This window comes from Miniopterus schreibersii (assembly GCF_964146895.1).
Source record: "Miniopterus schreibersii genome assembly, chromosome: 11".
In the NCBI taxonomy this organism is placed as follows: domain Eukaryota; kingdom Metazoa; phylum Chordata; class Mammalia; order Chiroptera; family Miniopteridae; genus Miniopterus; species Miniopterus schreibersii.
In genome coordinates this window covers 55,506,440-55,532,155 of record NC_138111.1, presented here as the reverse complement: position 1 = coordinate 55,532,155, position 25,716 = coordinate 55,506,440, and positions in this window count along the sequence as shown.

Genomic DNA, 25,716 nt, shown 5'->3' with positions numbered 1-25,716 from the left:
CTTTAACCAGACTCATACATCTCATAAGTGTTAGTTCAAGCAGCCCATTTCAGTTCCTCCTTCCCTTCTGGTTTAGTTGTAATAGTGTTTACACACTCCTGTCCTCCTGTTTTAGAAATCTGGCCTTTCTGGACACCCAGCTTTCCAGTATAATGGTCACTGATATTATGATACTGTCAGTAGGAGTGTGACAATTCCAGACATTTAAGCCAGTGGCACGACCAATGTCCTCTTCCAGAGTGAGCCTTCATTGACTAGAGAGAGCACCTACTCTGCCCGGGCCAGGTCCTGCAAACCTACACGCAACCCCTCAACAGCTCTACTGGTACGTCAATAATTGTTGCTGCTGCTGGTGGTGATGATGACGAGCTTTTTTTTTGAGAAGGCTTTATCCATTAAAAAAATATCTGACTATTGTCTAGGCCCTCTGATTTCTATAAGGTCAAAATTAATCTGTTGTCTGGAACATCCCTTCCCCACTGTCCGCCTTGAAAATTCTTATTCCGTCCTTTAAACCTAGCTGCAATGCTGCTCCTCTGGACAGCCTCCTGAGTCCTCCCCTCCACCCAGGAAGACAAACTCTCTTTGTTCTGTGCCATTGCTACATCTCGTAAGCACCTCTATCATCACACATTCAGAGTGAGTCAGTACCTGCCACGGTATCTGTCTCATTTACAGAATTCGCTGCACCGTTCATGCCAGCCCACGGTCTGGCACACAGTAGATGATCCATAAATGCTCGTCAACTGAGTGACTGAATGAATAAATGAGTGGATCTCAAGTGCCAGTGCCAGAGATTCCACAAGTAGTGTAAGGAATCCTGGAATTCAGCATTAGACTGCGACCCCAACATTGCCCTGGACCACCCTGCTTTGCACTTTGGGAATTTCAAGTTGAGGAAGCATATCATCTGCTTGTGACACATAGGAATGAACTGCCATACTATGTTTTTCCCATCCTTCCTCTCCTCCTCACCCTTCCTTCGACAAAGAGCAGATTTCCTAGAACTGCCATTGGGACTGGTTTTTAGGGTGTGTTAGCAAAAGAACAAAATGGACTGTCACCAGACTGAGCCTTAAAGAATGAGCAATAACAGCAACAAAAATCTGAGATGTCCTACATTAAATTACTGCAGGTCATAGAGTAGAAGGAAAAGACAAGAGAGCTTAAAAATGCAGGGCAAAACCACCAAAGGACTGCTTGCCTTCCTGAATGTACATGTGTTGGAACTTTGAATTAACTTCCAGGGGGCTATTTGCACAATTATCGAAAGCACACAGCCAGTAGCTGACCACCAGGTGCCACCGGCCTCCAGGCACCTCCACGTCTTGTCACTCGTCATATTTCCAGACTGTTATCCACAATGAAGCCTGAAGAGCAAAAGTTCTTTCTTATGGACTATGTACCTATCCCAGAACTAGCCCTGCTTTACCTTCTTCTACCTCCTTTATCTGCAGCCAATGTAAACTCTTTCAATGTAAACTCACATCTTTCTCTCCCAACCTTGCGGTATGAAGGAGCCCATCAGCTCCAGGGCGGCAAACGTGTTTGTCTTTCCCACCTAGCCCTATGGCTGAGGGCTCAGCCTGCCTGCCCCAGGCCCTGGTCCTTTTCCTGGCTAGCACATGACTCAGTAAACCCTGTCGTTTAAAAAAGCTTTTGGCCATGAAAGTTTTCTGTTTAACAAAATCAAAATCAGGATAGAACTCCTTTCCTTGAAGTCTTCCTATAAGAATTGCTTGCATTTCTTAGATACTTATTGTGTGCTTGACACGTTAAGTTTTTACATACATTATTTCATTTAATCATAACTATTACCCTTTGAGGTTAGTTTTACTAATAGACTTTATTTCACAAATGGGGGACTGAGATGCATAAGAGATAATGCTAATTGCCCAAGGCCACGTGGATTTATGTTTGCAGAACTGGGACCCAAACCTGCCCAAGCATGCCTGATGCCAAAATCTACTCTCTTAAGGTATTGGAGCCCACCAGAAATAGACCAGTAGGGAAGAGGGAAGGGAAATTAATTACGAATTAATGTTTACCAGGGTGGGAAGAAGGGGTGGTAATAGATGTCCGTGAAGCTTGTGGCCATCCAGCATTTTTTAACACCTTTCCTCTATTTGGATAATTTTCCCTATTAAGAGTCCTGCCTCCCAAAGGAGAAAACCAGACATTTGCTCTTGTGCAGAAATGGAAAATGCCACTCAACACAGACACCAGGATGAATTGAATGAATAAATGAGTGGAGCTCACAAAGATGGAAGCAGTAGCAGGTATGCAGGACTCTATTATTCACTGTACTCTAAGGTGGTCACGAGACCTAACAAGGCCAGACAGCAGACTCAGAGAGAAACTGCCATCTTGGGCCATGGCGCTTATGAGCTGCATGATTAGGGAAGCGCGGGCCCCTCCCTTTGGGTAATCAGAAATGAGAGTACCGTAGTAATACGGCATGGTATGGTAGAACATTGACTCCAGGCCTACCCTTGTGTTTCATGGCTTTGGGAATACCAGGCCTTCCTTTGGGAATGTGGCAGCTGGGGATCAAGGCTTGCCATTGCAGTTGCATGATACAGTTAGCTATCAACTTGAACCCCAGCAACCAAGCGGCGTTCAAGACTGAAGAAGTACCAGCCCTTCGTCTGATATGATGAGAGTGCTAGGCTCTAAGCCACGTGGGTGAGCAGAATTGACTGCCTCGGCACCAGGCTGTCACCAGTTTCCATTAAGTTTGCAAGGGAGCAACTCATTTTCTAGAAGGCAGCCCACAGAACAAATTTCCCCTTTCTCTCCCTTGCTTTCCCAGCTTCCCTTGCATAAAGTTCACAGATGTGTGATTTAGGCTCTGCCAGTCAGACATACACATGTGAGATTTTGATTTAGATGACAGTAGGGTGAAAATACAGGAGCATGACATCCATTTCCTGGAGAGGCCGATAACAGGGGCCCCTGGTTTCTGAGAACAACAGTTGTGGTGACTCTGGAGTCCAGGGCCCAGCGTCAGCAGTGGCCATTATGGTGTTTGTGCCGAGAGAGGCTGCGACCTAGAGGGCTGTTTCTGGGACATTTGACATGGCTTCTGTTCTGTCCATGTGCCCTCCAAGCTGGTCTGGCCCTCCTGGAAATTCTCTGAGCTACCCAACACCCTGGAATAAACTTACCTTTGCTTTAACCAGCTGAAGTAGGTTCTGTTGTTTGCAACTCAGAAGTAGGGTGATCACTGATCATCTCTTTTGTACGAGGCACTGTCCCATTTGTCTCACTGAATTCTCACACAAAACCAAGACAAATACATTGCACTACTGCAGAAAAATGAGGCAATGGTATGGGATGAGGCTGATTAGAGGGACAGAAAAGAGATGTGGAGGCGCTCACCTGTCAGCTGCTGAGTTTGGGCTTTCTCCCATAGCGTGCTATCCACACCCCACGCTCTAGGTGAGATATACACTACCGCCTGGCTAGAGCAGTTTCCATGAGACCAGCTCCCACAGATCTTTCCACAGCTTCTCCTTTGTAATCCCACGTTGGCTGCTGGACATGCAAATCATCTCGAGTTCCCCCACAATCTCTGACTTACCTTGTGCCTCAGTGCTTCAGAGGAAGTGGCTGGAGATTGTTCTCTGACCCTGTGATTCTTTCCTCCAGGCCTTCATGCAACTCCCACAGTCATGCAAGCTCTGATTCCTACACTGAATTCATGACGTTCAAGATGCATAGTTTTCCCCTGACTGAACTGTGACTGACACCATCAGTAAAATAGCAAGAGGGATAGTCAGTAGTGTGAGGCAAGAATAAATCTGAAGTGCACGGTTCTGTTCAAAGCAGCTTAGGACAATGGGAAAATTAGGGCTTCATGGTTCATAAAGGACTGGGTTCTAATCTCAGCTTTGCCCCGTAGAGCTGTGTGATGTTCAGGATGTCAGCTTAAGAAATGTCCAAACTCGCAGAGAATTTTCACAGGTTTATTTGAGCCAAAGAGACAACAATTGCTGGGAAGCAAAATCTCATTGGAATGAGAAAAATGCTCCGGAGAAGGGCAGTTTTGCAGCTTATTGTATTCAGTAGAGTCAAAGGAGGAGATGTAAGGGGCGTTACATGAAATTCACTGGCAGTAAATCAGGGAGGTGGGAGAAAGCAAAAAGTGGAAATTTCTGGTAAAGAGCAAAATAGGCAAATCCTTCTTTTACAGTGGTGGGTACAGGACTGTTAATAACGAACATTTACCGCACATAGAGGTGGTATGAGGGGAACGAGAGAGCAGTGCGGGTTTCTGTGGTCTCCTGCTCTGGGGACGGTGTGCCCTGGGGGTCTGGACAGGAGATGACTCTGACATTCCAAAGGTAAGTTATCTTAGATGCAAAAGGACAATAGACAGGCTCACTTGAGGTCAAGATTGACCTTTGTCAAGGAAGCTACAGGCCCAGGACAGGGCTACCTGCTGTGACTAGCTTTTGGTTGGGAATTTTTACGTTCAGACCATCCAATGCGGTTACTGTCAGTCTCTCGAGTTTGTAGGGCCCACCATGTGGGCCTCGCCTGCCCTTGTCAGGTTCTGTACGGGGCTCCTTTTTCGTCCACAAGTAAATTACTCCCTCAACATCTCTGAGCCTCAGTTGTCTCACTTTTATTTCATTTCATTTCATTTTTTCTATCCCCATTTATTCCTCCTATGCCCTCGTTTACCTCCACCCACCTCCACCTACCAAGTTGTCACATTTTTAAATGGGCTTCATAATACTTAACCTCATGGGCTTGGTGAGAACATAGACTATAAGGCCCCTTTCCATTTTATGACCAATATTTAGAAATCAGTATTATGAAGTCATGTGTTTGTGGCTCATTTTAACTAGAAGTCCCCATTTTTATTACTTATTTATAAGGATTTTCAAGATAAAAATGAATACATCGTTTTAAATAATACAAATCTACAAAAAATTATGATTGCTCTGGATTTGCTCTCTCAAATTGGTTTTTTATTCTGTGCTATAAGTTTTTATAGGCTATGAATTTTTGAGTTTTTTAAAAAATAAAAATGTCATTTTTCACTTTTATAAATATAAAAACAAGATGTTGAACATAACACATCTTTGATGGTAATTATTTACATAATTGCACATCCAAGCTATAAAATAAAAGCAGAAGAGAGACGAGTTTGTTGAACTCACATGGAGAGGCTCATCAGTATCTTTGAAAACAGTTCTCCCAGGGGAATGGTTCTCAGCGGGAGACCCCAAGGATGACTTGGCTCTTTGGGTCTCAGTTTGCTCTACCAATTACCACAAAGAAAGCTTAATGTGGAGTCTTTCAGGTTTTATCAATCTAGGACCATGAATGTGTTGGCAATAAGCAACATACTCACCAAATGAAAAAATCTGTTGGTAATTAGTCTCCCCAACCCTCAAATGTGATCATTTATAAGAATAATAATAGCCCTGTGTGTGTAATAACTCATGCCATTGGATTTCTTATATCCAGTATATAATTCAATCCTCACAATCCCAAAGATGCAAAATTATTTTTATTCACCTATTCCAGACAAGGAAATTGAGGCAGAAAAAAAAGGCAAATAGCTCTCACAATGGCAGCCAGTTAAGAACGGCAAAGGTTGAGGGCATACCAAAGTGTGATGAAGGATATTGGCTCTGGTAGTCAGGCTGACCTGGGTTCAAATCTTGGCTCCACCACTTAGTGCCTTTGTGGTTTGTGGCTAAATTACTTAATCCCTCTAACCCTCCATTTTTGTCAACCGTTAAATAGTGATGATACCAGTTGCACTTACCTTCAAAGATTGCTGCGAAGATTAAATGAAATAATTTGTTTAGTGTTCAATAAGTGATAACTGTGTTGGAGATGTTAATGATTTATATCACCTCCCAAATTGTTTCCTTTTAACAATGCCCAGTATCCTAAACATACTGGCACTTAAAAACCCAAGCTCCATACATCACTGTTGTTAGACAAATGTTAACCTTTCACCAATTAGAAAGATTAATGCTACATAACTGACTAAGCTGTTTCACACTGTATATGTACTCAGAGATGAAGTCCAAAAAGATTGGCTCTTTCTGACAGATTGTTGTACATTAAATTTACAAACATATTTCCCATTACTCATTGGAAGGCACCTGGCAATCCAGAAGGAACTTTTCAACATGCTAATTAGTGCAGTTAATGAATTGTCCCTGCATTCGAAAGGGTCAGAGGAATGTATCAGGTCCCTCTTTCATCAATTAGAAAACACTGGCCTCTTCTTCTGACCTTTCCCCTGCTTTACCCAGCTGAACCGAGGATACCCATCAGGAATTAGCACATAATCCTTCGCCCCATCGCCTAATAGCACAAACATCTTGATGCTTTTGAGCTCAGCTGTTCCCATTAAGTACAGAAATGCCCTGAGAACATAGCGAATGTATTTAAATTTTTGTTTGTCTGCAGTTTGATGTAATAGTGTTTTATTTTGGGCCCCCAATTGCTCAGCAAAAAAAAAAAAAAAAAATCCTTGGTTAAGCTGCTGATTTCCTCTAAATCACTGAACGCAGGGATTATAGCTTCATAACATCATTTAGTTGCTGGATGGTTATAGTCAAATCATGCCAATGGCTCTTGCTGGAGTTTTTCCTGTGGGATGTAATGATGCTGACTTCTTTCTGGAGTTGAAATAACTGTGAATTTACCAAAACTAACTTGCAAGTCATTCTTAAAATTTTGTTTCATCTTTAGGGCTTTGAAATATAAAATTCTATTTAGAGTTTTAATAAAGAAAATATCACACACCGAAAAATATATAAACTTTGACTGAATAAAATTAGTTGCAACTCCTTCAAATATTCCTAAATTCTGAAACTTTAATGCACTGGTCATCAGTCTTGGATGCAGCATACATTTCCTAGGCAAGTATTATGGAAGTCCATTTGGATAGAAAAATTCATGATTGTGGCATCAATACTAAAGAGAGAGAAGGAAGTAGGGGATGAAATAACTTGTATAAATATACTTCCTGTGCTTTCCCCTTTTTTCTTTTCTTGTTTTTTGTTTGTTTGTTTGTTTTCTCTTTTCTTTCTCTTCTCTGAACACCGAAGGAAAAGAGATTAGCTAAGAATGTAGACTGTGCTTATCCAAAATCAGAAAAAAAGTTGAAGTAGAGAAGCTGTTGACTTGCCAGCCAGCCAGCCAGCCATCTATCTATTCAATAAACATATATTTGTTAGACACCTGTAAAAATGCCAGAAAATATGCTAGAGATTCATTCAGTCAGTCATTTATGTAATAAACATTACCAATTAGCCAAGTGTTTGATTCATAAAACTTGAAAACAAATAATTATAACATATGGTATGAGTGTATAAAAATATTCAAAATGCTGAGGGAGCACAAGACTGAGGAACTAATGAAGACTTAGCCTGTAACATGTGGGTCAGAGGCTGAGTTTCAGAGGCCACAGGCTACCCCAGGACACAGGCAAAGCTGCCTTTGGAACCCTCAGCTGCTGCTGTGCCCAGGTGGCAGAGTGTGGGATGACAGAAAGGTTATGACCTTCACAACCACGCAGCCCTGGATTCACATCCCCCTTGTGGCAGACTGCTGACTGCCCTCTAATATCCATTTCCTCTTCTTCCTCAAAAATATAAAGCCTCAGTTTAGCTGGGCACATGGTCACCCAGAATAAGTCTGTTTTCCAGTCTCCCTTGTAGTTGGGTAAGACTTTGAGATTAAATTCTGGACAATGGTTTCAAGCAGAAGTAGTGCTATCGATTGAATGTTTATGTCCCCTCCCCACCAATTCATATATCAATATCCTAACCCATAGGAGGTGAAGCCTTTGGGAGGTGATTAGGCCACGAAGGCTGGAAACCTCATGAATGGGACTAGTGCCCTTATAAAAGAGACCCCAGAGAGCTGCCTCACCCTTCTGCTGCGTGAGGAAACAGCCAGAAGATGCCTGCCTATGAACCAGACGAGGGCTCTCAACAGACACTGAATCTGCTTGAACCTTGATCTGGGACCTCCTGGTCTCCGGTACTGTGAGAAATAAACTTCTGTTGTTTATAAGCCACCAGTTTATGGTAATTTGCGATAGCATCCTTAATGGACTAAGACAGATTGTGTTTGTAACTTGCAAAACGTGTCTTTAAGCGAAGTGATATTTCTCTTCTCCCTCTCTTTTTTCCTTCCTGCTAGCAAGTAGGTGGCCACGAAAGCAGATCCTGGAGCAACCGTCTTGGGCCATCAGATGGGAGCCTTGTGCGGGGGATGGGGGAGCAACACGAGCTGCCGTCTGACGGTGGAGAAGCCACCAGCCCTGCGTGGTCCGCGAGAGGAAAAGAAATCTTGCCTCTTGTTTTAACCATTCTTGGTCTCCAGTCTCTTGGTTTCCTGTCACTTACAGTCTACCCTAATCCCGACACCAATAGTGAGACCGTAAGCAAACACAGCCTTCGACCTTCTGAGAATCCGTTTCTTCATGTACAAAATGAGATAATAATATCTATTTTTATAATTGTTTGAAGGACTGTATTTAAAACAAATAAATTTAATTCACCTAAAATAATGCCACATATCCAGTAGCTACCTGTATACCTGTAACAATTATTATAGGGATGTTCATTGTAATATTATTATAGCAAAGCTCGTGCTCCACAAGTCTCTAAAAGTTAAGTAGGATCAAAACTCCTATTTCCTGACAGTCACACGACCTGTCATCAAGGCCAAGGACAACTGAAATCAAGGATGTTTCATTTGAGCAGTGGGGGATATTGGGGTAGGAGATGATGGGGGAGGGGGATAGAGTTGGGAAAAATCAATAGTTCTTTGAGATACGTGAAGTGTGAGACACTTATCAGATGTACAAATGGAAATAAATGTTGAGTAAGCAGTTGGATGTATAATTCTATAGCACATAAGAAAGGCACTGGAAGAGCCACAGATTGAGACTTGTCAGCACATAGTTGCTATTAAAAGCTATGGAATAGAACGAGATCACCTAAGAAAGGAAACATCAAGACAAGAAGGCCAAGGACAGAGATTTTAGGCATCCCAACATTTAGAGGTCAGTGAGGAGGAGTCATTACTGAAAAAAAACCCAAACCAATATGGTCTCAGAAACCTAGATACTCAATGTTTTAAGGAAAAGGTAATCAATTGTATTGAATGCCACTGGAGGGTAGAAAATTGCCTATTGGCCTTGGTGAGATATGGGTCACTGGCAACTGAGATGGCATAGGTGGCCTCTGAACTGTCCTTCAACAATCCTTGTCTCTTGGTTTTCATGCTCTTGTGCAATCTCTTCCCCTTGACCATTGCATACTTGCCATAAGTACTCCTTTTCAAAAGTAACCCTATCATAGTGCTTCTTTACCATTTTAAACAGGAAGATGTGCATGGTAAAACGCACAGGAAAATCGAGAAAGAAAATTAATCAAAACATAATTAGTATTTGACTTATGGCATCCCTTAATGGGTTTTTGTTTGTTTTGGTTTGGTTTTTGGTTTTTTTACTCTACTTTGTATGATACCTTGTTTTTATAATCAAGGGGAAATTTTTAAGAACCAGGTGTGTGAGGGACTGTGGAGAGGGTATTTTCATATTCAAAAAGGAGGGGATAGAGGTAATTATAAAGTACATTATTATTTATTCACTACTATTATTTTAAAAATCCACTCATTCTTTTATACAAATACTTGAATCCTCTAAGCAAATACCTCAGAAGTAGGCTCATCTGGACCTCTTCTACTTTTTGTTTTTAATATGTTTTTATTGATTTCAGAGAGAGGAAGGAAGAGAGAAAGATAGAAACATCAACGATGAGAGAGAGCCAGTGATGGGCTGCCTCCTGCACACCCCCTACTGGGGACCAATCCTGAAAGCCTTGACCGGGAATCAAACAGTGATCAACTGGGTCATAGGTTGATGCTCAACTGCTGAGCCACACCGGCCTGGCCTGGCCTCTGCTACTCTTGTCATATCTCTTCATTCCAAACATTGGGTGATTCCATGCCTGAGGTCAACCTCTAGAATATATAAGACTTTAGTTAAGTAAAGGAAATATCACAAAGGAATTTCTCTACAGAAAAAGAAAGTTTTTAATTGGATATTAAAATGATCACTGCCTCTAGAATCCATAGGCCAAACCCAATACAGTTCTCCCTTATAAGCCACCTCTCCTTTTACCCGGGGTCAGTCTAGTGACAGACTCCAGCTTAATTCCCAGGTAGGAATTTTTACACTAATTTCCCTTTGGAAGCCCAGGACCCCAGCCTCCTCTAGGGCCTAGTAAGAGGGGAAGAAAAGCCCTTCTTCTTCATTCTCAGTCTCAGGCCCTTCTTCTAGAAAATAGCATAATAATCTGGCAGGATGTGTAAACCCTAAAAAGGGCAGTTTCACTTTAGGATTTAGAGAAATTTATCTCCCAAACTTACTAAAGTTCTCCATTCCAAAATAAGATTTTGGCTTTACCTTTGCAAAAGATAAATGAAAATAATTTTCCTAACGTAGAAAATAGCCCTTCTCGCTGGTGAATCAGAAAACAGCTGACAGCTTTAAAATAGCAGCTTGGTCTGACTTAGAGCCATCAAGATTTCAAAAATATTGTCTCAATATTTTTGGTGGGCTACAAATATGGCTCTAAATCTTCTCAAAACCTCTATAGAGGGGAAAATGATTCACTTTGTGTTTCAAAGTGTCTATAAGATAAAAATAAACTTTTCCTGTGGCTATCAGAGAGAGAGAGAGAGAGAGAGAGAGAGAGAGAACTGTGCAATGTGATAGAAACATCTCTCATAATATTCATATAGTTAACATACCAACAAGCCTTATCAGGCTGGTTCTTACAGTGAGCCTCACTCTCAATTGGAGGTGTCCTCCTTCAGTAGAAGCAATTCTCTGGAAAGCCAATTTAAAGTGAGCTAAGAACATAGTTTGCTGTCGATCTCACTTAATTCAGAGGTGGATTTTAAAAAATTCAGCCAGACGTTATTGACCCAAAGGTCATAGCCCTTATGGATAGCTTTTAAGAGTCCTATGAATTGGCACACACACACATACACACACACTCACCCAATTTTATTTTTTACTTCAATTTATTACTATTTCACAGTGGTCTTTGTTAAAAATATAGATCTTAATGTCAATTTATAACGAGATTTTTTTTTCATTCTAAATAAATTTGGGTTGTCATGGGATATTACTGTGTGTGCTCTGGGTCTCAGAGCATGTAATGGTGTCTCATATATTTCGTAGTGCACATGCTCTGACATTTATGGTTATGCGCGTTCTACGTTTATGTGAGCTCTGGATTAAATTGGAAAATATTCAAGAAAGGAAGTATAATAACACTCATGTGTCCTTTGGTTTGGCATTCCTAACCAAATTTGCTGGAGCTAAAAATGTTGAAGGAAAACCTTCATTAGTCAGATAATGAGGGGTTTTTCTTCTTCTTCTTTTTAAGAAAAAGGCTTGGGGTTCTAATAAATGGTGAGATTCTCCCGAGCATGAAACCTTGTTTTGAAGCGCTGAGTGAGGTTGCTCATGACATTACCCAGCACAGCCGAAGAAGCTTGGTTAACCTCTGCGCTTAGGCGATGGTCTTGCCCGGGTGTGACTTGAAACAGAGAAAGAAATCTGAAGCGGTGTCCTATTCAAGTGACATCATCTGCCTCCAAATTCTTGTCATATTTTCCAGCCCGGCAGGGAGCTGGCAGCCCCTGGCCCTTCCCTCTCAGCGGGCCCTGGCCGGGGCCCTGCTCCTGCCGCCCCAGCCCGCTTGAGCCTCTGGCTGCGGCCCTGTGCTCCGAAGGGGAACCCCGCTTCCCGGGCCGTCTAGAAACTTCACAGGCCTCGCTTCTCCAATATGGCCACAAGTTGCTTTGCCAAGAAAACTTCCCCATGAGGATAATCTCGATATTCTTGATATTCTGGGCACAGATGGAGCCCGTGCAGGCCTTGGTAACACATCTGGCTCGCTGCTTTGATGAATAAAGACGCTCCGTATGTCATCATGACTCACCGCCGTCCCCAGCAGCACGCGTTTCCCTCAAAGGCTCTGCCAAGGGACTTGAAAGAAGTTTTGTCATCTACTTAAAATAAGTCCTCAATTTCATCAGACCCAGCGCCTTTGGTCACCTCATTTTCCAAATGATTTTGTTAAGAAATGAGAGCAAGAGAGAAATGTTTTCTACTAAATGGAAGGTCACTGGTTTTCTTGAGGATAAGCCTTGGCCGGATTGACTGAAGCATCAGGGAGAAATTTCAGCTTCTTGAGGGAGAAAAGGAAACCTGCTCAGTATAATCCACCAGGTTTTCATTCGTGATTCACTCATGATGTGATTTTCTCAGCAATACTTTTGGCCACAGGTGAGAGTAAAATCTTTCCATTCAATACTTTGTAGTCACCGTTATGGATGCCGGCATAAACCAACAAACGAAACAAAACTCTTCGGCCAAGCTGTTCTTTCCCCTCCTGGAATATAAACTATGACATAGAAAACTAAGCTAACTTTTTAAAACTAGAGGACATACTTCTGCATGGAGTGGAAAGAGGATAGATAAAGCCTTAGAGAGTTTGCTACAGCCAGAAATCTGAAGACACGAACATCACAGAAAAATACTTCTGCTCAAATTATTAGCTTTAAATTTTGAAACAAAGAGTCAGAAGAAATCCTTTCCTTGATGAGATAGCATCAATAATGCAGACAAAGACAAAGCTGACCTCAGTGACTCAAGACAAAGAAAATGACGCAATGTGAACTCAACTGGAAGAAACTTTAGGAAATTCACATGCCCAAAAATAAACCTGTCCTGGTCTAGCAAAGGAAGCTATTGATAGATATACATTTCTAAAATTTTTCATTTTTCTAAAATGAAAAGTTGGAAAGCTTTTGGATCAGACCATTCCACCTTTTCCAACTTCTCCAGGCCAATAACAACCTCCTTAATCCTGACATAAACCTTCAGAATTAAATTCTACTTTTATTTTCGTTTGCATTTTTGGATTTTTTTATAGCAAGTATTCAATTACATTTATATAAAACATGAGAATGAGAGGTATAATTTTTATGAGCAATATTTTTCTGCTTTATCTATATGAAAGAATCAATTTCCAGTGCAGTGAATTATATTGATTGAAAAACGTTGTATGTACAAGTTTACAGACTTTTTGCGTAGAGTTGGAATACCTAGCTTTTGGCAAAAGTTCAAAGCAGTCCGTGACTTCAAAAAGTTTTAGAATTGCTGACTTAGAAAAACAGTTGTATTAGTTTTCCCTAAAGTGGGCAATAAATACTGTCTGTGAGCTGGGACTTTGATGGGGATTGGGAGGTGGTGATTTGGGGTACTGGGAAGGAACAAGGTGTCCAGTCGGACCATCTTGCAGTTTGAGCACTGTACCCCTCAGCATTTAGAATTAAAATCCTCAATGGAACTGATCTGCCTCTAAGAATTTGTGCCTAATAAAATCCCATCCCTCCTCCTGTCAGGTGAGGATTTTCTTCTGAATGTGATCTGGGTTAACTGTATTGCCAAGACAAATGGAGAGTTGAAGCCTGAATGTTCCACATCACAGAATACAATAATTTCATCTGGGAAAATTTTTTATGATTTTCCATTTTAAAAAGGGGGTAAATCTTCTCTCATATCATGGAAACTGAAACAGAAAATCTAGGAACTTTTGTGGAATTAGGAAGAAAGTCAGCTCTCTGTGGCATGTTGAGTTTGTCTACACTGGAAATTAGCCCTTGGAAACTTAACACTGGGATCTAAAATTGTGGTCCAGTTCAAAGGAAGGGAAGTGAAATTCAGGGAAAGGTTGAGTTTTCTATTGTAAATGCATGTTCACTTTGTATAGCATCCAGGTTCTAGGTGAGCTTGCTGGTGCAAGTGTGAAAGTAATAAAGACAAGATTTAGACAGCTTACTTGGTGCTGAGAGCCATATGTGTATTATTTCATCAGTGCACACTTCTTAATAAATAAACCCTCAGCTGTCTGATTCCACCATCCAAGTCTTTCCCACTAAGACCATACTACTTCTTGAGGCTTTCTGATTTCAAACAACTTGGTTTTTAATGATTATGCTTATTACTATAAAGCTGACTCCTTTCAAACCTCTGAGTTATTCATCAGAGGGATCTGCAGTCTATGGAGTGGGATCCCAGGTATCGCCAAAGCTGAGAACTTGCCTGGCTCTCCAAACAGTTTCTGTTCATATATTCCCCAGGGTTATGATTTGCCTTCCTGTTACCTCTGTGACTATACCTTCCCAGCCACCAGGCTCTACAACTGGGCCTGACTCCCAGGGAACCACATCTGGCACCACCTTAATATTAGCCCAGTACTTCTCAACCCCAGAACTATAAGGTAATAAGTCTGTGTTATTGTAAGTCCCTAAGTTTGTGATGATTTGTTACAAGAGCAATGGGAAAATAATACAATGGTTCATATGGCAATTCTTCCCCAATTGATTTCTAGATTCAACAAAATCCCAACATAATTTTCCTTTTTTCTTGTTGTTTTCTTTTAGAAACTGGCAAGCTGATCCTAAAATTTCATGGAAGTTCAAAGATCTAGAATACACTGAAAATGGCTGAAGGGAATTGGGGGGATGACGGATATGTTCTAAAACTGGATTTTGGTGATAGCTGCACAACTTTATAAATGGCTAAAAATTATTGATTTGTACAGGCATTTATATAATCTTGGGAGAACATTCTTATGAAGGATTGAGAACCAGGCCCTTACTTAGAAACATAGCTCTGTTTTATAACATTGATCCTATATAAAAAAAAAAAAAAGAGAGAGAGAGAGACTTTATTCTTATGATTTAGACTTTGGGTCTCCTCTTTGGGAAAATAACCTGCTGGGAATTGTGTTAACTTTTTGAATTTGTTCACAAATGTCAGCTCTCTTTTTCCCCCACAACAATCCTTAAAGATATTTCTGTAAAAATCCACATAGAAACATTCGCTTTCAGGATCCTCTATTGCTGATGGAATGCCATCTCAGTGTGGTGTTCACAGGCTAGACCGGTGCCTGCTGGAGTATGTCGTCTCCTACTATAGTATGTCGTCTCCTTAGAGTCACAACATCCCACAGCTAGATGGATAAATGTTTCTTGGTTACTTGACAGAAAATCTATCACAAAGAAACAGACACATCTCTATGCGATAGCTTACACATTGGTGGGCACAGTTTATTTTCACTCATAGTCACAACTATTTTATGGCAATGCATTCTATTTTTAAGAATAAATCTGTTTTTCCTACTATTGCTTTATTGATTGAAACAGTCCCAAACTAGGGTCCTAAATGTCATGGTAGTACAATGTCTTTAGCAGAGTCTCTTCATATGCACACTTAAGTTAATTGAATTGAATGATATAGCCTGAGCAAAAATAGCAATTTTAGAAACTAAAATACTATAAAATATCACCTGTGCACTTATTATATACCTCACATTACCAGAGACATTTCACATGTGTACAGATGTACACTTATACAGGGCTTATTCTATACATACTTACTTATGGGCAATCAGAGATTTTTCAAGGATTATTGGGCCCTATACCTATTTGGTCTTTTCTTGCCTTACACCCTGACTTTAGTATCTAAACCCCAAATGCAATGCAAAAGGAAGGTGAAGATGCAAGGTCACAGTACCAGGAAAAGCTCCTCTGACACCCCTTCCCCAGGGGTCTCAGCGCCCTCTCCATGCCCCAGGCCCCTGCCCATTACTCACATGTGCTACTTCCCAGGGGAGGCAGCCGTCTCTTTACATGCCTGCCTCCCTGACGAGGGTGTGCTTACTTTTCATGCAGAATACATTTTCTTATTTATCTCTGCATTCCCAGTGCCTGGGGCATCCTTGGCTCTCAATAAATACAGCCTTTGAGCAGCTAGTCAGAATTCAGATTATTCCAGGTCATGATTTATTGAACATCTGATGTTCAATAAATGCTCGGGTCAAGTGGGGAACACAAGAATCAGTGGATCCACTTCTGTTGACTGCAAGGAACTTGAAGCATGTCACAATTTAAATAATAAATATAATAACCTTTTGTGTGTATAAGGTTTTTTTATCACATTTACTGCCCTTTAAGTAAAATTGTATGTGACATATTTAGAAAGTAATTTTAAAAATATGTTTGCAATGCTTATAATATATGATCCTGCATGTACAGTTCTAAAATATTAATAATAGCGAACTCTTGCCTGGGACCATCATAAGCACTTTACATATAATACTATATATCATTTACACTCAGTACTTTCTTTACATATGCTACTACACATAATATATATACATTATATATTTTATATATAGTATACAGTCTTCCCCCCTTATCCATGGGGGATAGATTTCAAGATTCCCAGTGGATCCCTAGCGGGTTTGGCTCAGTGGATAGAATGTCACCTAGAGGACTGAAGGGTCTCGGGTTCAACTCCAGTCAAGGGCATGTACCTTGGTTGTAGGCTCGCTCCCCATCCCCAGCCCTGGTTGGGGTGTGTGCTGGAGGTGACCAATCAATGTGTCTCTCACATCTATGTTTCTCTCTGCCCCCTCCACTCTCTGAAAATCAATGGAAAAATATCCTCGGGTGAGAATTAAAAAAAGATGTCCGGTGGCTTCCTGAAACTGAGGATAGTACCAAACCCTAGAGAGGGGGAGAGAGAGAGAGAGAGAGAGAGAGAGAGGTGATAAAGAAATGATATAGATAGATATAGATGGTATAGATATAGATGATATAGATGATATAGATATAGATATAGATGATATAGATATAGATATAGATATAGATATAGATATAGATATAGATATAGATATAGATATAGATATAGATATAGATATATTTTTTCCTATACATACATACCTACAGTAAAGTTTAATTTATGAATTAGGCACAGTAAGAGGTTAAAAACTAACTAATAAGAAAATAGAACAATTATAACAATATACTGTAATAAAAATTATGTGAATGTTCTCTCTTTCTCTCTGATAATTGATCTGATCGCTGAGATAGCTACTAAGTGGCTAATGGGCAGGTAGCATATTTAAAATGTATAAATTGTTTATTTCTGGAATTTATGATTTAATATTTTCAGAACTCAGGTAACAAACTGTGGAATGTGAAACAACAGATAAGGGAGGGGAGCTACTATATATATAATTTATACCATATATACATTATTTACCTACACTACTATATGTCATTTATTATCCACACAAATGCTCCCATTTTGCCCATTTACAGATGAGGAAACAGAAACATGGGAAAGTTAAGTAACTTGCACAAGTCATTTAACACAGAGCTCAAAAGAGCCTAAATTTTAATCCACTTGTTTTCTCCCCTGACCTTTAGCACAAAATTTTCAACAGATCTACAGTTTAAATTCCTCTGTACACGTGGAAAGTTGAATGTTATCAAGTTAACTTGCACCTAAATTCAGAAACATCCATTTGTTCGGAATAATTTAAATAACAATGCAAGGGATTATAACAATCCGATCCACACAAGAACTGCAGTCGTGGAGGAGTTGCTGATAGTTGTCAAATTTTAACTGCAGCTTCCTATTGAAAAGGAAAAGTCCTCCGACCATCACATTCAAAACCGGGATCAAGCTCTACGGCCCATCCAGGCTTCGAGCTTCTTCCATCCAAACACGAAATGAACCAAATAATTAGCAGAGATCCTGTGAACTCATCGTCTATTTGTTCTGAGCAAATTAGGCCACTGTTCACTGGTGTGAAAACAAAAAGGAATGACTCAGAATGAATGCACAGGAATTAGGCCCGTGTGCAAATGCTGACGCGGCCTAGCAAAGTATGCGCTGGGCTTGCCCTCTGTGCAAGCGCCCAGTTTTCTGACCAGTGTGGATAGTTCTATTTATTGATGATGCATTTATTATTGTACCTTTCCTACTCTCTACAAGTAATTGAGATAAGTTACCTTAAGAACACATATATGTAAGGTCAGTTTTTAAATAGCTGAGAGACTGAGAACCAGAGAGAGGAGAAAGAGATTTCTATCAGCAACCACCGAGAAGATAGCTTAATGCAATTGAGAGTTACATTTAACGCTCAACTTCTTGGCAGCCACGGCTAAAAGAGAAACGTTATAAATTATGTAGTTCACATTATCTGATAAAAGAATGGAGTTTCTTCTTTGGAACACATACAATTTATCTTAACATTAAATTCTAAGAGAAACTTCTCCCAAGGATATATAAATAATGGACAATATCAAATTAACAGATGGATAGCAGTTTTGTAAAAGATGCAGAAACTTATATTGTCTCTTACCTTCTGAATCATTCTCAATTTTCTCACATATTTAACTGCAACTGTGTAGCATTAGCCCCCTTCCCAAATAATCCCATATAACAATTGTATAATGTCAAGTAATTAGGAGAGGTATTTTTCCTTCTAATGAATTATCTCAAAATCATATGAACGGAATCCAAGTCAGATTTGCATTTCTGTTCCAACACTCAATACAAGTGGAAATTCCTGAGCCAGGAGAATTTGGGATGCTAGCAACTCCTCGAGGACAAGGCTCGGTGATTAGTGAAGTTCTGAAGGAATAAACAAATTTGAAGCCGTACTTCTCCCAAAGTGTTGCATTAATGGCTACAAGTGCGCACAATATTTTAGCCTTTGTGGTTTATGGAGGATTAGAATCCCTCACATTTGGGGAGATAGATATAGAGATTATGATTATTTAAATTTTATCAAATAAAGTTTGAGAAAACCCTACCATCTATTATTACTGCAATTTCAAAGAAAAAGGAACATAGTGACCCAAGGAAGGCACGAAGGGCATAGTTTCAAATAAAGAAGAGCGCCCTAACTTGAATATACAAGCTTTTTAAAACCCTGGCTACAGAATTCTTATTTTGTTTCCTCTCTGCAGCAGACTGCTGACAGCAAACACATACCTCTCCCCCCGGCTTCCTTGTCACCAGCATTCCAATCCTGTCCAGTGCTGTCTGGTGACAAAGCTTCAGTGTGAGCTGTGGAGGAAAAAGAAAATATTTAAGGGCCCAGATCTGATTTCACAGAGCAGGCCAAACAGGGTGAATTCAGAGCTAAGGGGCAATAAATTGGTAACTGACATAGCACCCTACATGAAAGCACTCTTCCAAACCCATCGTCTCTTACTGCTCCCGGGAGGCCCACTTCACTGCGCACGTTGAACCCCCAGGTCCACTCCTGCCTCGGGGCTTGGCCCGGCTCTCCCGACCAGAATGCTTGTCCCTCACTCTTTTCAGGTCTTTGCTCAAATGCCATCCTCTCTTATGGAGTAAAGTAAGGCAGAGGAGGGGGTAGGGCTACCCTAACCCCCCCACCCCCTCCTCTGCCTTGTTTTACTCCATAACAGTTATTGACATACACTACATCAAATATATACACTTCGTTTATTTATCTTGCTTTTTTGTTAGTCTCCTCTCTGGAAAATGACCTTCCCAAGAATAGAGATTATGCCTGTTTTGTTCTCTGTTGCATGCCCAGCACTCATAACCGTGCCTATTCTGAGTACATGACAAATATCTGTTTAATAAATGGCCTTTTAAAAACTCAACTGTTTATATTCATTTAAGTCAAGAATGATAAAAAAAAATATGGTTCAAAAAAATTAAATCATGTGTCCATGCAAAGACTTGTATAAAAATGTTTACTGCTTTATTTACAATAGGAAAAACCTGTAAATCATCTACCTATGAACAAGAGAATTGTTGTATATTCTTACAATGAAATATTACTCATCAATAACAATGACTTAACTACTGGTACACACAGGAACACAGGTCATTCTCAAAAACATATTGAGCAAAAGAAGCTAATTGTCAAATGTACATACTATATGATTCCATTTATATGAAGTTCTGTAACTGGTAAAACTAATCTATGGTAATACAAATAAGAATAGCATTTGCTTAGGGAGAAGAGAAAGGAGTTCATGAGTATTTTCTGGGGTGTAGAAATGTTCTATATCTCATCTGGGGTAAAGGTCACACAGAAGTATACACTTATCAAAACTCATCAAACAACACATTTAAAATGAGTACATTTCATCCTATATAAGTTTTACCTCAATGAAAAATTCAGTTACAATTTTGATTCAAATTAAAGTTAAAAAAAAATCTGTAATCCCAATTTTATGATAATGTGTTAAATAAACTGGACAAACACTCATAACTTTCTATTCATCAAAAAGGCTAAAGCAAAAACGTAAGTTTTGACTTTATAAAAGGCAAGATTTGAGTTCATTCTGCAGAAGTCAAGTCACAAAAGAAAGTGGCTGAGGGACCAGTTTAAATTCATCTGTAACTGAACAGGGACATAGGAAATCTAATTAAGTCTCATCAAATCATTAAAAATTAAAAGACCTTTAGTTCCCTTTTCCTTTTCCAATATGGCTCTACCAGGTCTGTTATTTCTCATGATGGCTCCTGCTATTCAAGGTTGGGTACTGATTTAATATTTGAAAGAGTCACAGTTATAAGGATTGTAAATTATTAAAAGAGGTTACCTAAGAAAATGATAGTTTCCCTGCACTACTTTTTTTTAAACTCTCACCCAAGGATATGTTTATTGATTTCAGAGAGAGAGAGAGAGAGAGAGAAACATCAATGTGTGAGAGAAACATCCATTGGTTGCCTTCCGTATGCTCCCCAATTGGGGATCAAACCCACAACCCAGGTATGTGCCCTGACAGGGAATCAAATTGGCATCAAACTGGCAACCTTTAGGTGCACAGGATGACACTCAACCAACTGAGCCACTCCGACCAGGCCCTCCAATACTTTATATATATATATATATATATTTTTTTTTTAATTGATTTCTGAGAGAGGAAAGGAAAGGGGGGGAGAGAGATAGAAACATCAATGCTGAGAGAGTCATTGATCGGCTGCCTCCTGCATGCCCCCTACTGGGAATCCAGTTGGCAACCCGGGCATGTGCCCTGACCGGGAATCAAACCTTGACCTCCTGGTTCATAGGTTGATACCCCACCATTAAGCCACACTGGCCAGGCATCACTTTAAAAAAACAAAAACAGGTCATCACAAACAAACAAAAACCAAAAATATGCAACTGCTACTGAATCGACAATGCTGCCTTTTCCATTAACCTAGAATATTTTTAATTTAATGTGTATCATGGGCAAAACGTTTGCTTCTAGAATTGCTAACGCTTTTAATGCATACATTCTTCTAGTCTAAGTTTAGCAAAAAAGAGCAGTTATAATTTGAATGGCACAACTTGGCCATAAATGGTTTCCTTATTTAAAAATCAATAACTTTGTTTCAGAAGGAAAATAAACATTTGGCATGTTAATGGTTTAAAATTGTTTTCTCGCTGCCGGAAGTCTTTGTCCCTTTTCTTTCATTGTTTTATGAACCGCTGAACAAATTTTAAGACAATATTGTATCTTTCTAATTAAAAATCATTTTTAGAATTCAGTTGGGGAAATAAAAGCCTATGAATCAAATGTAATTGAGAACCCAATGACATTTGTAGCACTACAATTGTTCAAATTGATTCGATTTCAAATGTATTTGGGGACGTGCTTTAAAAATGCATGGTTATTTTTTTTCTTCAAGTTTCAGCGTAGCTTAAAAGTGGCTCTATTTTATGGTCTAGCAGAGAGGAGATATTTCAGATGGAAGGGACAGTGAGAGAGTGAGAGTATTAAAGGAATTTTCAAAGAGGCATAAAAAAAATGGGCTTGATTTTACACTCAGTCCTCTAGGTGAGAGCTATGACAAGGATACCATAAATGGTCCTCTCCCCAGGCACCCAAACTAAAATATATAAATGTACTCAATACAGCTGGTGACCAAAATTCATACAGTTAAGCATATGACAGCCATTCAATGTCCTCTGCTTGGCTCTTCGGCTCATGGGTCAATATCAGTCTCCAGAGCCCCTTTAACATCCAAGGAGAGTTTGGAGTTCACTGGGCCTGGATGACACCACACTGCAGAGCTGCTCAGTGAAACTTTCGAGGCCTCACTAGCCCCCCAGAATGGTAGACTCCTAGGAGAGAGAGTAGTTTATTCCATCCTGAGAGATCCTAACAAAGTTGCAGGTTAAAGTTTCAAATGGATGATTCAGGGCCCAACTCTTAGCTGTGTGATTTGGGACAAGTTATTTAACCTTTTCTAAGAGTCAGCTTCCTGGTTTGTAAAATGAAGCTACTAATACTTATCTCACAGCGTCGTGGTGAAAATCTAATGAACTAATGCATATCAAAATCTGGCACAATGCCTCATAGCAAGTAAACACATAGAAAGTGTTCCTGTAAAAAATACGTTAATTAACTTAGACCTCGGATTCTTCAAGGCTGACGTAGTGGTCCTGGTGAAGTGACTTGGCACTCTGCTGGAAAACTACTAGACAGACTCATCCATCTTCATGCCCCATCACCCATCTGCCCCTTCCCCTCGGTACTAAGGGAGCCAATTATGCCAATATTATCCCAGGTTGTGTTTATTTGCTCTCTCCCTCTTACATAAAATTAAATATATATACACACATACAGAGAGAGAGACTGTGGAAAATCCAGATACAACAAAACTCCAAACTTTAATAAACAGGCAAAGGAAAAGAATAATTATACAGTACTAAAAAAAATAAAGTAAGAATAAATGTGTTGCCCTGTTTGGTATGACTCAGATGGTTAGGCATCATCCTGTGCACCGTAAGGTTGCCAGTTCAATTCCCAGTCAGGGCACACGCCCAGGCTGTGGGCTTGATTTCCAGTAGGGGGCGTACAGGAGGCAACTGATCAATGTTTCACTCTCACATGGATGTTTCCCTCTCTCTCCCTCTCCCTTCCTCTCTCTCTAAAAATCAATTTAAAAAAGAAAAAAGTGTCATAATTTTACAAAAGAGAGAAGGACAGAAGAAAGGAAGGAAGGAAGGAAGGAAGGAAGGAAGGAAGGAAGGAAGGAAGGAAGGAAGGAAGGGAGGGAGGGAGGGAGGGAGGGAGGGAGGGAGGGAGGGAGGGAGGAAGGAAGGAAGGAAGGAAGGAAGGAAGGAAGGAAGGAAGGAAGGAAGGAAGGAAGGGAAGGAGGAAGGGAAGAGCAAAGGGAGGGAGGAGATAGAGAGGGGAAAAGGGAGGGAGGAAAGGTAGGGAGAGAGGGAAGGAAGACAGACCCTGAGCTTTCTAACAGCAAAGTGGGAAAAACTAAAGATTTACATTCCATTCTCTGCTTAAAAAACATTGACCAAGTCATCAGAGGAGACAAACATTTTCCTGGCCTTATGCTCTGAGATTCGTTTATCAGGTAAATGTCAAAATAGAGTTATTTTTTCAATGAAATGTATTTTTATTACACATATGGCTCTTCTTTGCTCCTATTCAGTCTTCATTAAAAGCAAAGACAACTTCATAAAAATAACTCTATAAATCTAGGGTTGTGGAAATGCGATTGAAGTCCACATGGAGACTGTCAAAGAAAGATCCAGAGTTCAAGGTCTCGTAGGGGTTGAAGCTGTTCAAGACGAAGATAATTCAGAGAGAGGGTAATAAAGACTTGTGGAGCCAAGGAACTGGGAGGGCCATCCACTTGGATGTGGAAATACCTTACCGACTCATGAACCAGATTAAAATCATTTCGTTCCCAGAAATTAAAACACCTTCTAGGAATTGTGCAGATGAGGGAGGGTGAGAAAGAAAGAGAACTCAAGAAATACACGGAGTGCTTGCGACATGCCAGGCTCTCTCTTAGACGCTTTTCAACGGCGAGTCATTTCATCTTCGCAGGCGCCCAGAATAGTCTCATAGTGGTGGAGGCCAGTGTCAAACACATTTGAGCTCCATACTGTGCTCTCTGCACCCCTTCAAGTGGGTCATGGAAGTGACCCCCTGGGCTTCCCAGAAGGAGAGTCGAGAGAGGGAAAGAGAGAGAGAGAGGGAGAGAGAGAGAGAGAGGAGAGGAGTGGAAGGGTAGAGCCAGAAAGAAAGTGGCCGAGAGGAACAAAAACTATGCAAACCCTCATCTCCTGTGAGTTTCAGGCACACGAAGAGAGTGTGCTCTCTACAGTGAGAGTTTTATAGGATGACGGATTTCAGTTTTTGTGTAGAGACCCCAAAAAGTGAAAAAAGAGTTGAAGATGAAAAGAAAGGGTAAGTAAAAGAGCAGGGGGCCAGGAGAGCAGGCAGTGTGCGGAAAAGGCCTAAGGTGAAAGGGCTGCTGGAGGTCCATTCAGGATCCAGAAGGATAATTGTTGGATTTGTTAACATCACCCCACCCTGATTGCAAATAGAATGCTGGTGTAGAGCCAGGGCTTCTCTGGCCCTGAGCAGCAGACCCTCGGCCTTTTTCACTGCCCCCTGTTACCCCCAATTCAGCAAAGCAGCTGGTGCTGGGTCACCTGCCAACATACACAGCCCCTCAGGCCATGTGTTCTTTTTTGACACCTGTTCGCTTTTTAAAATTCCTTGCATCTGTCCAATCTGCACACTTCAACCAGATTTTATCCAGTTTTTAAAACTCATAAGGAAAAATTGAAGGCAGGGTTAAAATATCATTTGCCCAGCCCCCATGGGAATCTAGATGTGAGCCCTTCTCATTCATGAATTTACAGTCAGGATTCTAGGGAAACAACCTCATTTCCTATTTTTTAATATATTTAATTCATATTCTGCTTTGTGGGGGATAAATAAAACCATCTACCAAATAAAGTGCCTCTACATCTACTTGTAATTGTATCATCATAGGACCATTTGTACATAAAAAATAATAACCACCATAAAAATCAATCGTGTGTTTAAAAATTCTTTCTGTCCTGAAGGACACTGAGAACAATTAGGAGGCAAAAGGACATGCACACGTGGGAAATGTTCCGATGAGACTCGGTTTGCAGAGGAAAGGGCATCGACTGACAGAAATAGTCTAGACATGTCTTATACAGGGGTGATTCCAGAGTTCACAGAATCCTCTGGGTCAGGATGCTTAACCCTGATAGGAAATTTTAAGTAGATGACTTTTCCTCACCTACCTAATAAGGGACAGGAGTGAGGAGTAGAAAATATCATCCTACTCCTTTGATTGTAAGACAGCAACTTAATAAGAGCATTTGATTTGTTTGTTTGATTTGGGGGAGGAGAGAGAGGAAAGTAGAGGGAAAGGAAAACTAAGAGACACCACAGTAAACATTCATGTTGAATGTGAGTCACACTCCCATTTCAGAAATGCTAAAAAAAGTGAAGATGTGCATCTTGGAATCAAGGAAATATTTAAACATAGCACTGGTAGGTATTTGCTCTTCCTTCATGGTCACTTGAATGTCCCTAACAAGAAGAAAAATATTAGCGTATCTTTTCAGGATAGTCTTAGTTTGGCATTCTCAGGAAGAAAGCATTCCTATAAGCTCAGAGGTTCTAACATGTTCATCCAAGTTATCTTGGGTCTAGAGCAATGCTACGTTGTGAAATAAAGGCAAAGAGTTAATTTGACTAAAATATTGAACCTCATTAGAGCCCCATATACCAACCTTGCCAAGGTGCATTGCTGGGTGTAGGCAGAGGGTCATTCCTCAGATACCCACAGCACTCACTTACTGCAGTGGTACATGAGCATCCCTCATCTTGGTGGTTTGGTGACAACTTAGGAATATGAAAAAGTTTGTCCCTGTACTTTAACAAAGTGGAGTAGGGCTGAGTGTATGGGGAGCAAGAGTAAAGGGAAGCCTTTGTCCAACCTGGCAAAGG